At 45.7% G+C, this 13,283-nt stretch overlaps 1 protein-coding gene across 1 annotated transcript in view; it reads left to right on the plus strand.

The window, feature by feature from the left end:
• Positions 1 to 6,086: 6,086 nt before the first annotated feature.
• PPP6R1 (protein phosphatase 6 regulatory subunit 1) overlaps positions 6,087 to 13,283 on the plus strand; it is a 47,596-nt gene continuing 40,399 nt past the window's right edge. The window contains exon 1 of the mRNA XM_015420764.1: positions 6,087 to 6,256. The gene's annotated coding sequence lies outside the window, so the exon portion shown is untranslated. The remainder of the gene's footprint in view (positions 6,257 to 13,283) is intronic.

Genomic DNA, 13,283 nt, shown 5'->3' on the forward strand with positions numbered 1-13,283 from the left:
GTCAACAGATGTGAACTCTGCCCTGACCTGGACAGCCCAAGGAAGCCCGATCTCCAGAGCTCTTTTTGTAGAAAAAGCCCAGCAGGAACTCATTAGCATAATAGGCCATACCCAACAGCAGGAACTCATTAGCATATTAGGCCACACCCTGACAGCACAGCTCATTCGCATATTAGGCCACACCCCCATGTCAGCAGAAGCGTGGTCATCCAGCCACACCCACCTTTTGCTTCTTATTCTCTTTACCTTGTTTGTTGTCAAAACCCAGGGCTTTTTGCATGTTAGGCCACACACCCCTAATTGTAGCCAATCCTAATGAGTTTCTGCTGTTGGGTGTGGCCTATTATGCTAATGAGTTCCTGCTGGGCGTGGCCAACTTGGGAGCCAGCCGGAACTCCGTTCCTGTGCGTTCCTGCCCAAAAATAGCCCTGCTGATCTCATCAGATCTTGGAAGTTAAGCAGGGCCGACCCTGGCAAGTACTTGGAAGGGAGACCTCCAAGGAGTACCAGGGCCGGGACACAGAGGCCGACAATGCCAAGCCATCTGTCTGAAAAATTTCCTAGCCCTACTACGGGTCATCAGAAGTCACCATGACTTCCAGGCTGGCAAGCTCAACATTGCGCGCGCGCACACCCACCCAAATACTCACCAAAAACCAAACAGATGTGAGCTCTTATCATGTCCCTCTCTGCTTAGAAAACCAAAAACCAAAGAGAAGTCTCTATTGAACATGGCTGAACAACTGGAAACACCACAGCCAATGTGGATCCTTTGCGTTAGAAAGAGGCTACGGCTCACTGGCAGAGCAGCTGCCTTGCACAGAGAAGGCTCCAGGTTCAATCCTCGTCTCTTCTAGTTAAAGAATTGCAGGTAGTCGGGCTTGTGGAAAGACATTTACTGTGCCCAAGACTCTGGAGAGCCACTGACAGTCAGTGTCCCCAATATTGAGACATCATTCTCCGCTATTTGGTTTTATCCTCACAACAACTCTGTGCGGTAGGTTAGAGTGTGTGACCGGCCCAAGGTCACCTAGCAAAATTCCATAGCAGAGTGGGTATTCAAACCTGTGTTTCCCAGAGCCTAGTCCCAACACTTAAAACCACTACACAATGCTGTCGTTCCCTACTACTGCATGTGGCATAGAGAAAATGAAAGTCATGAATGGATTTGTGCCCCTAAATTTGACACACTTTACTTTGAAGCATGTTTCCATTAATACATATGGGTGTCAGTGGCAGAATTGCAGGTAGCCGGGCTTGTGGAAAGACATTTACTATGTCCAAGACTCTGGAGAGCCACTGACAGTCAGTGTCCCCAATATTGAGATTACTTTATATCACTTCTTTCTCCCCAATGGAGACTCAAAGAGGCATCGTTCTCCGCTATTTGGTTTTATCCTCGCAACAACTCTGTGCGGTAGGTTAGTGTGTGTGACCGGCCCAAGGTCACCCAGCAACATTCCATAGCAGAGTGCGGATTCAAACCTGTGTTTCCCAGAGCCTAGTCCCAACACTTAAACCCACTACACAATGCTGTTGTTCCCTACTACTGCATGTGGCATAGAGAAAATGAAAGTCATGAATGGATGGAACGCTGTTACCTTCCCATCGAAGTGGTCCCTATTTATCTACTTGCAATTTCTTGCTTTCGAACTGCTAGGTTGGCAGGAGCTGGAACTAGAGATGGGAGCTCACTCCGTCATGCAGCACCCGGGTCTCGAACTGCTGAACTACCGACCTTCCACAGCCTGCAGCTCAGCGTCTTAACCACCTGAGCCACCGCAGCTCCTATTTTGACTGTTAGGCCACTTTATTTGCTTATATACAGGTAATTCCCCACATATCTTTAAAAAAAATTGACATTGAAACCATAACAAACTGGATTATCCGCTGTTTAGTGGGAGATAGTGCTCTCAGTTACTGTGGCAGATTCACCTCATGAAGGGATAATACATTGGGGACCAATAATTTGACTTCAGCGATTGCTTGGAATGTGGAACAGTAGCTTAGTAGGGTTGTTCTGATACCATCAGAACCAAGCTGAGGTTACTTCGAGGGCGGGTGAAATGGCTGTTGATAATGTCACGCCGCCTCAGGATGCAACATCGTGGCCTTTGCTGAGATTGTCGTGACAGGATTATATTGATCTTGGGTTGGTTCACTGAAGAAGAATGCAGCAGAAACCTTCTGCCTTCCTCGGTTTGTTAGAAAGTGCAAAGACGCACAGGTACTCCCAAGTGGAAGTGAACAGAAGGAAGGAAAAAAGCCTGAATGTGTGAAAATGGCTCCCAGCCCAAAGCACACATGGCACAGGGAGTGAAGATCAACTACAGGGAGATTAATAGTGGAGAGATGGGTTTGCGCATTTATTTATTTATTACTTTAGGTTTCTATCCCGCCCTTCCCTGCACTGCAGGACTCAGGGCAGGTTACAACATCAGAAAATAGTTAAAAAAATAACTTTACAATAAGTTAATTGTCACAGTTTATTATGATAGGTAAAGGTAAAGGTTCCCTCGCTCAAAAGCTAGTCGAATCCAACTCTAGGGTTCCGGTGCTCATCTCCGTTTCAAAGCCGAAGAGCCAGCGCTGTCCGAAGACGTTTCCGTGGTCATGTGGCCGGCATGACTAAACACCAAGGCGCACGGAACGCTGTTACCTTCCCACCGAAGTGGTCCCTATTTATCTACTTGCAATTTCTTGCTTTTGAACTGCTGGTTGGCAGGATATTATTATGGTAGCGCATAAGAAAACCAATACATTACAGTTACAATTCACGCTATCCAGAAGGGATGTCTGAGGGGGGTCAGTACTATAAAATCGTGATAAAGGGAACTCCATTCTTATCACTGTTAAAGCATTTTCACAGAATACAGTTTTCTCTAACGGTGTTAAAAAGGCATCCAACTACACTACAGCTGCTATGGGCTACACAGTCTGGAGTGTATATGGGCACTCAATCTATTAAAGACTGAGGCAGAAAACAAGGTATCAAAATAAGTAGTACGAATAGTGCATGTGATATATGCTAGAGAAAAATGGAGGTAGCTCAGCTAAATACTCTGGGATGCTCCTCAGCATCCCTCAGCTGGTTCTCTATCACCTGCTGTCAGGTACATAGGAAGACTGCGCTCCCACTAGCTTCATTCGGGGGTAACTCCCAAACCACATCTAATGTGAGCTCTGACTCACAGAAGGTTATGATGGAATAAGTGGTGTTAGTCTTTTAAGGTGCTACCTGACTGCTGTTTTGTTTTGCTGCCACAGACTGAAATGGCTACCCATCCAGAATTATTACCCAGCCACAGAGCCGGATGTGTGTCTGTCACTCCCATGACTCAAGGCTCTTTTTGTAGAAAAAGCCCAGCAGGAACTCATTAGCATAATAGGCCACACCCAACACCAGAAATCCAGTGCATGTGATACATGCTAGAGCAAAATGGAGGTAGCTCAGCTAAATACTCTGGGATGTTCCTCAGCGTCCCTCAGCTGGTTCTCTATCACCTGCTGTCAGGTACATAGAAAGACTGCGCTCCCACTAGCTTCTTTCGGGGGTAACTCCCAAACCACATTTAATGTGAGCTCTGACTCACAGAAGGTCATGATGGAATAAGTGGTGTTAGTCTTTTAAGGTGCTACCTTACTGCTGTTTTATTTTGCTGCCACAGACTGAAATGGCTACCCATCCAGAACTATTACCCAGCCACAGAGCCGGATGTGTGTCTGTCACTCCCATACCAACCCTTATTTCAGTTTCTAATAAGCCCTCTGTCTTGCTTTCCTTGTGCTCCACCCAATCTGGGCCTAAAAACTGGCTATGGGGTTGCCAGGGACCCCCTCATCCCTGGTGGTGGATGGGTGTGTGTGTAGGGTTGCCAGCTCCAGGTTGGAAAACTCCTGGAGATCTGGGGGTGGAGCCTGGGGAGGACAGGGACCTCAGTGAGGTACAATACCATACAGTCCACCTTCCAAAGCAGCCATTTTCTCCAGGGGGACTCATCTCTGATCTGGAGATGAGCTGTAATTCTGGGAGATCCCCAGGTTGACATCCCTAACTGGCTGTTGGGATGCAAAAGAGAGAGTGGGTAGATGTGGATTAGCTAGCGAAGCTTGTCACAGGTTGGCCACAGGCCAATTGAATCTCTGAGTGCTTACAGCTGCTCCCACCCCCCAATCACAGCCCCCATTATTTATTCTAGATAGCCCTGACTTGGGTGGTTGAGGCTCGCTGGATCTTGTCAGGCCGCAGAAGTTAAGCAGGGTCAGCATTAGTTAGCATGTGGATGGGAGACCACCAAGGAAGTCTAGGATCACTGTGCAGAGGCAGGCAATGGCAAACTACCTCTGTTTGCCTGTGGCTTTGAAAACCCTTTGGGGTCGCCATTAAATTGGCTGCGACTTGACAGCACTTTCCACCACAGCAATCGAAGACCTCACCCACACGCATCCCTGTCGTTCATTGTACTCCTCCTTCCCTCCTGGCAGCCCTTCCTTTTTGGCCAACAGGACATTTGAAGGATGCTCATTGGACTGTTGAATTTGTTCTGGCCCTTCTCTGGATAATGTGAGCCTTTTGCAGGGAAGATGTGGAGCCCCAAGCCCAAAGGGGACGGGGAGCAGGGTAGAATAGAATGTCCTTGGCTTGGGCTAAAGTGTTTGCTCCTTGGCCATTTCTTGTAGAATGCTGAATAAGCGTGGGGAGACTGAAGAGCTTTACCCAGACCAATGTCCATCAAATAATTTATCCTTAATGTGAGGTTTGATTCAAAATCTGACAACAATGATGGACTGTTGAATTTGCTCTGGCCCTTCTCTGGATAATGTTAGCCTGTTGCAGGGAAGTTGTGGAGCCCCAAGCCCGAAGGGGATGGGGAGCAGGGTACAATAGAATGTCCTTGGCTTGGACTAAAGTGTTTGCTCCTTGGCCATTTCTTGTAGAATGCTGAATAAGAGTGGGGAGACTGAAGAGCTTTACCCAGACCAATGGGGGGAAATGCTGCTGTCCATCAAATAATTTATCCTTAATGTGAGGTTTGATTCAAAATCTGACAACAATGATGTACAGACAGAAAACCAAGTTAAACACCTGCGTGCTGCAGATGGGGTCAGTAACATAAAATGGTTCTTCTGTTCTGGAAAGAGGTCATTTAATGTGCTACTTTGACTGGGATTTTCACAACTGATCTCAAATTCAGTTGCTTCATGCTTGGATACACATTTGTTAACAAGCCGTTACCCAAAATGCAGAGAGCGATGTGATATCAAAAATGGGCTGGAAATCTCAAAGTCCCCTCAATCCAGGCATGGGTCGATTAGCAGAAGTGGCAATGAGGGGAAAGATGGTTTATGACAAAAAATTGAATTAGGTATGCATTTTTAGAAAAGTAATATTTTTTGGATTTTGACAGAAACGGTAGAAAACCTCTCCTTTTAGTAACCGAGACCGTGATATTAAAATGGTTGCATCACATGTATGGTTATGTGTATTTATTTGTGGAATTAGAGGGATTTTCGTTTGCGCACATGTGTTTTTACGAACGGTTTCTGTACATTTCCCATGATGGCGTTAAGAAAAATAAAACAAAGGGAGACCGACACAACTAAGGTCGCCATCCTCCTATACACGTTTACTTGAGACTAAGTCTCATGAAACAGCTAGATTTACTGCCGATTAAACATGCACGGAAGCACCCTTCAAATCTAAGAAAGACGAGGGAACGGTGCGCATGCGCATGTTTTTCCTCTCACTTTTTTTTGCCAAAGGAGAGTATGCAGGTTGAGACGAGTGTGCGCATGCCTTCGTCCCTCTGTGTAAAGGAGGGGTGTCAGGAAGAGAGAAGCCGAACTCGAGAACAGGAAGGGTGGATTTGACGCATGCGCAGCTGTCTTGAAAGCGGTAAATAGGGAGAGCGCGAGCGCACGGGGCGCAAGCGCCGTCGCGTCTGCCGGCCCCATTCGCGAGAAGCACGAGAAGGGAGGAGCCACAGCGAGAGGAGAGAATCGCAGCAGGATGAGGGGAAGCGTGGCGCATGAGCAGTTGTCTTCGCTTGTTCCACCATTCGGGTAAGGGAGGGGAGGCGGGAGGAGGAGGAGAGTGGCAGCAGCAGTCGCAGCAGGAAACAGTGGGTCGGCCGCTGGAGGGGCGCGCGGGGGATTGTGGGATCGCGGCGGTGAGAGCAAAAAAAAAAAAAAAGTGAAGGGAGAGCGCGAGCGAGAGAGCGACACCCCCGCGAGCGAAGGAGGGGGCTCGAGCCCGGTGAGAGCGGCTGGCTGGGGGGGCGGGGAGGGCAGGAGAGGAACGGGGTGCGCGCGCGTGCGGTGGGGGAGTTCTGTGGGAAGGCAGCTGCCGCCATTTTAGAGCTCCCTGTGGGAGACCCCCCCCGTGTCCCCCGCCCCCTTCTCTCTACATGCCGTGACCTCTCCCCCCCATATTTAGTTTCTGTCATTTTCCAACCCCCTCGCCTCGAGACCTTCGTTTTCTCCCTGTCGGGTGACATAACAACCTCTCTCTGTCCCCCACCACGAACTCAACAGTTTCCTGCTCCCGACGCTCAGTGTACCTTTTCGAGGCTTCTTTCAATTCGTGTTTTAACGCCCGTCGGCTCCTCTCCCCACAGATGGCCCGTTCAGTCCTGGTATCTGAAGTGGTAAAAGGTGGTGCCAGTGAGAGATAGGGGTGTTTGCTTAGCCGTATCTCGCAAAAGTCCCGGGAGGTAAATTTCTAGATTATAAAGTTTAAATAAAAAAAATCCCGTTGGAACAGGACAAGAATCCAGTCAACAAAAATGGATGTTTAAAAAAACCCGTGCGCTCTCTTTAAACTGAACTGTTGTCTCCCATGGAAGCCAGTCTAAGTAAATAGTTGTGGCCTTCTTGGAAGATGCTCGGGCTCAGATTTTGATTATTGTCTTGAAGGGATTGGCTATGACTTTAATGCGTGTGAGTATAAACCTTGAGTAGAATGTGTGTGCACATATGCACTGTATGTTCTGTGTTTGACTAGCTAATTGCAAAAGACAGATCTTTCAGAATACAGGTTCTTTAGATGTTCGTTCCTCACGCTGGAAGGGAAGTGCATGCTATATCTCACTCCTTCCACACCCTCTCTGCCGCTGGCATTAAGCCGCTCCTCTTTATTTCCCCTTGCAATACCCACTGGTACCCATTCTATATGCTATATTCTTTTTATAATGTACAAAATAATTGCTACCCTGTGTAGGTCACTCTTCATAGTCACTAATGTGAATTGGAATCACGATATGCACTTAAAATGCAGGGGAAAGCAGCCATTCTTATTACATAATAACCTTCCTGGCTGTTTACAAAAGGGTGGCTAAGTGTGTTAATGGATAAACGAAGCTCTGATAGCTGTGCATGCACTGACCACTGACATCACCCTTCTGACTTTGTAATAACCCTAGATGCTGTGACCCGGGATTCCCTTTCATTGGTATGTCCCCAAAAGGCCTGGTCTCCTAGGCATCTTCCCCTAGGCTTGCCTGGCTGTATTCGGTTATTCACTGAGAAATATGGGTTCCCAACACTGTTTCTTTATCCCCCTTAACTTTTTCTTGCTGTCTTCAAACACTTTAATTTTGTTCTGTTTCTCAACGATTGCTGTCTCTGGCTTGCAGTCACCAACGTAGCAGTGACTAATCAGAGAAAAGTAATTTCGCAGCTCACTTCAGGAAGGATGCCAACAGGTGTCATCTTCTGGGATTGGGATGTAGTTTTTATTTCTCTGGTCTGTTTTAATGCAAAATGAAACAGGAGTCCGGTGGCGCCTTAAAAGTTTAGCAGAACGAATTCCGGTATACGCTGTTTGTGATTCAGAGCTCGCTCACTTCATCAGACACATACCCCAGATGCATAAAAAATTTTTTAACACGTTCTTGAAAACGTGGCAAAGGGGTGGGTCTGGGAGGCAAGTTTTGTTTTAAAATGTTTGCTTCCTCTGTCAGAGCCTCTGGAGAGAGAGTCTTATTTTGCTTTGAACATTGACACAGGCAGAACATTACCCGTTGAATGTGCGCTCTCAAGTTATGATGGGGTGTTGGGTGAGGCTGCACAAGGTGAAAGAAAATCTACATATGAGCCTAAATAGAGTGTGATTGGCATATTTAGAATTGAGGAAAAAGCAAGAGGTGACTTGTAGCATATTTGAGGCAAACAGCTTTGCTGTGGCATAAGTTGTTGTGGACTAGAGTCTGTTTCATCAGATGCCTGAAAGTTGGTTGATAAATGTTCATAGACGGACATTTTAAGCAGAGTGGTCAGATGTCTGTGATATAGAGGAGGCGTGTTCTGTGTCAAGCTAAAATGCATATAGGATGAGTGCAGTTATGCAGTGCCTTAAACAGAGTGTGATTTGATTTTTCATGTTTATTTTGGTTTGCATTTGATAAATGTTCTTAGTGTCAGCTTCTAAGCACATCCCATGAACTGTGTAGGATATGCCACGGACATGATTGTGTGTTCATCCATGTCAGCAGAATTTGATGATCTTCAGCAGAGATCACGGGGGAGGGTGTATGTGTGTCTCAGTTTCACTGTCAGTCTCTGTAGCATCGCTTGCATTAATTCCATACCAGGGCCCCAGTCACACGGCAAAGTTGCCGCAGGAGAGGCACGGATGGTGGGTGGATTATCCAGGCGCGATCACACCCCAACATCTGGGAAGTGGAGCGCACCCGTGGCTTACCGCCGACAATGTGAGTTAAAAAACTAGTACCTCCAAGGTACTAGTAAACGTTTGCCATGGGCTGCCTCCAGACCCCTGCGGTGTGATCGCGCCAGCGCACAGCATTCCCCTCCAGTCCCTCGTTTACCTGCCGGCGCCGAGGGAAGGACCGGTGGTGTGCCGCCGGCGAGTCTGATTGCGTAATCGCGGATCAAACTGCGCCGGTGCAATTAGCCACGCCTCCCCCCCCCGGGCGATATCCGGCCCATGTCACCGGGGCCCAGGTTAGTTTTTTATTTGACCTGCACAGCCAAAACTGTCACTATTTATGTCTCACATGGTGGAAAGGATGTTGGATAGCCAATCAGGAGAATTCAGCTCTTGTTGTTTTTTGGGGAGGGGGATTGTTATGTATATGTGGCATTACCAATAAAATACGCATGTACTCTGAACACAATTCTTTGGGTTAATCCCCTGAAAAACATTAATTACACCTCTGAAACTGACATGCTTGCACAGTAGTATATTAGCAATGGCATTAATTCATTGTTTTGTCAAACCATGACCCTTCTGAAATCTTTTGGCAGAACAACAAAGCACTAGATGATTTTCAGCTCCACAGTTCTGAACACATTCGTGATCTGAAATTCAGTTTATATTAAAGTGCTTGAAATGGTTCTTTTTTCCATGCTGCCCCCTCCCCGATCTCCCAAGTTTACAAATGGGGAAATATAGGTGACATGATTATTTGGTGGGGGTGATAATATTTATTAGAAATTTTTGCTTTCTCTGGCTTCCATTCTTTGAGGGTATTAAAGTACACAAAAGGTTGGTGGCACTGCTCTCTCCCCTTTCTGTTGACCTGGCTGTTACTAAGCACGAGGCAATAAAGGAGTCTGCCAGTGCAGAATTTGGATAAGTTTTGGAAGACTTTTTATTTGTATTCCTGGGGGAGTTCCCTGTATCTTGGATCAGTTTTTTAAAAAAAGATTTAGAGCCTGCGCTATTGCAAAAGTTCAAGCTGCACAATCCTCGTCATATCTAGGAGGCATGTAGCTGCAGCTTGCCTTGACAGTTTTGGCAGAAGGGTTGTAAAGCTAATCCCAGTGCTATAATCAACACATAAGGAAGTAATTGAAGTAAGAGACTTGAAATTCCAACAAAGCTTCTCTTAGTACTGTTGATAGACAGCCCAGGATCTTAAATCTTTCTTTCCCATAGCAGGGTTGTCTTGGCGTGGGACTAATATGAGCTTCCATTGCTGGTTGAGCAGAACGTATACGGCTCCATTGCGCACAGGCTTAAGGCATTTATTGTCGGAGAACTAGCTTTTGTTTTGCCAGTGCTGCTTCTGACTGAGCACTGATGGAGTTGTGCCATGAGGAAAAGCCTTATCAGTACGCATCCTCCTGATCACTGCCAGCCACTTCGAGCCATCTTGAGCTGGAGCTAAGATGCTGAAGTTGTGTGTTGACACAGTTGAGCCTCTTTGAGCATGAATAAGAAATACTTGGGTGTTATCAGGCATGCACCCTTGCTGAATGTTTTGAAAAGTTTGTGGATCATTGCCCTTCTTTTCACACATCACCTTTTTGGGTGTACACCTTGAAACAGGAAATGCGACTATGACAAAATGTGCTTCGAGTGTACATCTTACAGATACACTCTTTGGTATGAAGATTGGTTGGTTTAGTGGTAGCTCAGGTTTGGGCCTTTGCAATGTGAACAAAAGCCTTGTGTTGATACCTGGATGAAATAGCAGTGGCATTTATTATATGCTCACTAGAACCAGGATGAACATCCCTGTGTTTGTTTGTTTGTGTGTGTGTCCCTGCTGAGGAAAAGCAGCAGTGCATTATGTCTTCTAACGTGCTAGGCCTTCTCTCTGTTTTCTGGCCTTTTAAAGCTAGGAGGCAGAGTAATCCAGTAGTGGGGCTGTAGTGCTGCAGTTTGTTTCCCTGATGGAAGAAATGCAGCACTACCAGGGCAGCAGGCTTGAGGAGTGGGGTGGAGGCTGGCTGATTCACTATGTCACTTGGCTACTTGCTGCCAGGTGGGTGAGCTCTGAGCGCCCAAAGGTTCACTGGGAGACGGAAGAAAGCCAAACAAAAATAAAGAGCAAAACATTGAAGCTAGATAATCTTTGCGCAGCAGTAAGATCTCCAGGTGTTTAATAGTGACGACGATGATATTGTCTACAGTTGATGACTGAGGAAAGGTGGGGGAGCTGACTTGTGTATGTCCAGTCTTCAATACAGACTTTGGCAAAGCTAACAGAAAATGTGCTTTGCTAAAATGTAGTCACTGAAGTCTGCAAATAATGGACTGCCAATTTTGCCAATCTTCAGGAGCACTAGGAAAGAAATTCTTTTTTGGGTTGTCTTTTGGATGAACGAAAAGCTTTTTAAAAGACATTTCCCCTCAAAATGGATAGAATGAAGATTTTTATGTAAAAGAATCTGCTGCGTTAGATGATGATGGTTTTAATGTTTACTGTAAACATGTGCAAGTTTTTTGAGATATGTTTGTTTCACTGTGACTAATTGTGTTCACAGTCAATTTGCCTTAATGTGCGTTACTACTGATGTCATTGTTTTCAGTGTTGTACAGGTTAGCCCGGGTGGGAGTGTGGGAGTATTCCTACATATGCATACTCAGAAGTAAGAAGAAGTAAGCATACTCCCAGGAAAGTTTTCTTATGATTGCAGTCTGCTTGTCCTTTTGGTTACTATATTATTTGCTGTCTCTTTTCAGTTGATTTTCTTTTCTGCTTCTCAGATGGCCAAAACATATCCATGTATTAAGGTAGAGTAGGGCACAGCAGTTTACATCATGCTCTCTTTAGTATTGGGTATATTCACAGTTTTGCTTTAGGAAACCAAAGCATTTAAATCTTGCATCCCAGAGTCCTCTACAGCATGCATAAGTGCCATGGAAAATGTATAGATTTTTTTCGCACAGTAGCTGATGTGGAAAGGAGGTTTTAAAGGTAGAAAGTTCAAATACCATGTCTCTAGGAGGTCATCTTGAAACCTGTTAGTGGGCGGCTCTGTAAGAAAACAGCTTTGTGGGTGATCATAGAGACCTGTTGGTGTCCTGTGCATATGTACTTATTGTGAGGAAAGTAGCCCTTCTTTAGACCTTTATTATGATTTTTTAAAATGCTGTGCTGGTTGCTGTTTGGGATATTTCCTGAAGTTGGTGGTCTTATTTAGGTATATAGAGCTGGCCAAATGGATTCTCCTTTTAATCTGTGTATATACTGTGTATATGTGGATTCGTAAGAACTCTGGCTTTTTTCATAAAATAAGCAGCTTTTTAGTTTAATTTGCCTGTGCACTACCATATCTTGGGCACCTTACTGTGCTTTCAAAGTATTGTCGCCTGACAGTCAAGTGATTATAACTATTCCCCCATATCTATTCCTTTCTAACCTACCCTAGCACTAATTCATGAAAATAGATCTGTGGGGAGCCAGGAAATTGCAGGTTAATTGATGGAAAACATTATTGAAACTAGAATTATAAAACATAAAACCATAAGCTTTGCTAAGGAAGAAGCAACAGAAACCTCTGTGAAGTGATGTTGTACCTCAGTGTTGTTGTTTTTTGTGTGTGTGTGCTTTGGAAAGGTGTTAGGCATGTTTATAGGGGTGATCTGATGCCTTCATGACCTGTTTATGGACTTCATTGAAGCATCTGACTGGCCACTGTTGAAAACATGAGGGCTGATGCAACAGGAGGCTTAACTAAAAGTTATCTTAATTTAACTCCTCCAAAATATCCAGTGGAATATTACATCTTACGCTCCCCTGTAGACTGAAAACTCACCCTCCTATCCTGTTCTCACCCCTCCCAGTATGCTACCATATATCATTCAACTGAGCTTGTAACTTGCTGGTTCTGTTTATTATGCCTCCATAGCAGAGAAAAAAGATGAGCTGTATTTGCTTAAGGATTTACAAAGCAGAAAGGAATTATCTGTCACTGCTGCCTTTGTTCAAGAGGTCAGTTATCAGCACACCTTTGTCACCCTGTGCCGTCTTGTCCATCACCCCAGTCACTGTGAGAGACCCTCAACACTGTAGAGCCGAGTGTTCTGTCCCCCTAGTATGAAGACTTTGTTCAGATGCTGGAATGTAGGTTTTCTGTTTCAAAAGCTTGGCAAGTGAGTTTGGAGGTAAAGATTATTCTCTGGTCTTGAGCATAGTGTTCTGTATAGACTTGACCATGCATGTGTACTGTTAGAGAGAGAGCGTGCGAGTGTCTGTGTTTGTTGGGGGGGGCATGATGAGCTGGAGAGGCATATGATTATCATGAAGACCTGAAACAGATGGTGTGATTTGGCCAGAATACATTGAAAAGGGAGGATGTTGTAGGTGCTTTCAGGGTGCTTGGCATACGAGGGAGGCAGGTAGTGAGGGCAGGGACAGGATGTGCAAACCTAAATAGAGCTGTGCCTATCTGTCGTGGTGTGTCTTGCGTGGGTGGTCAGCCTTCCGAAGACATACATACCCACCTCATCTTTAAGCAAGCTCCCCATTGGCTTCGAGTTCACTGATAGCTTCCTGGCCTCCAAAGTATCGTTGGTTGTGGCTCTTGTG

Source organism: Gekko japonicus, unplaced genomic scaffold (assembly GCF_001447785.1).
Source record: "Gekko japonicus isolate JY-2015 unplaced genomic scaffold, Gekko_japonicus_V1.1 scaffold1715, whole genome shotgun sequence".
Taxonomy (NCBI): domain Eukaryota; kingdom Metazoa; phylum Chordata; class Lepidosauria; order Squamata; family Gekkonidae; genus Gekko; species Gekko japonicus.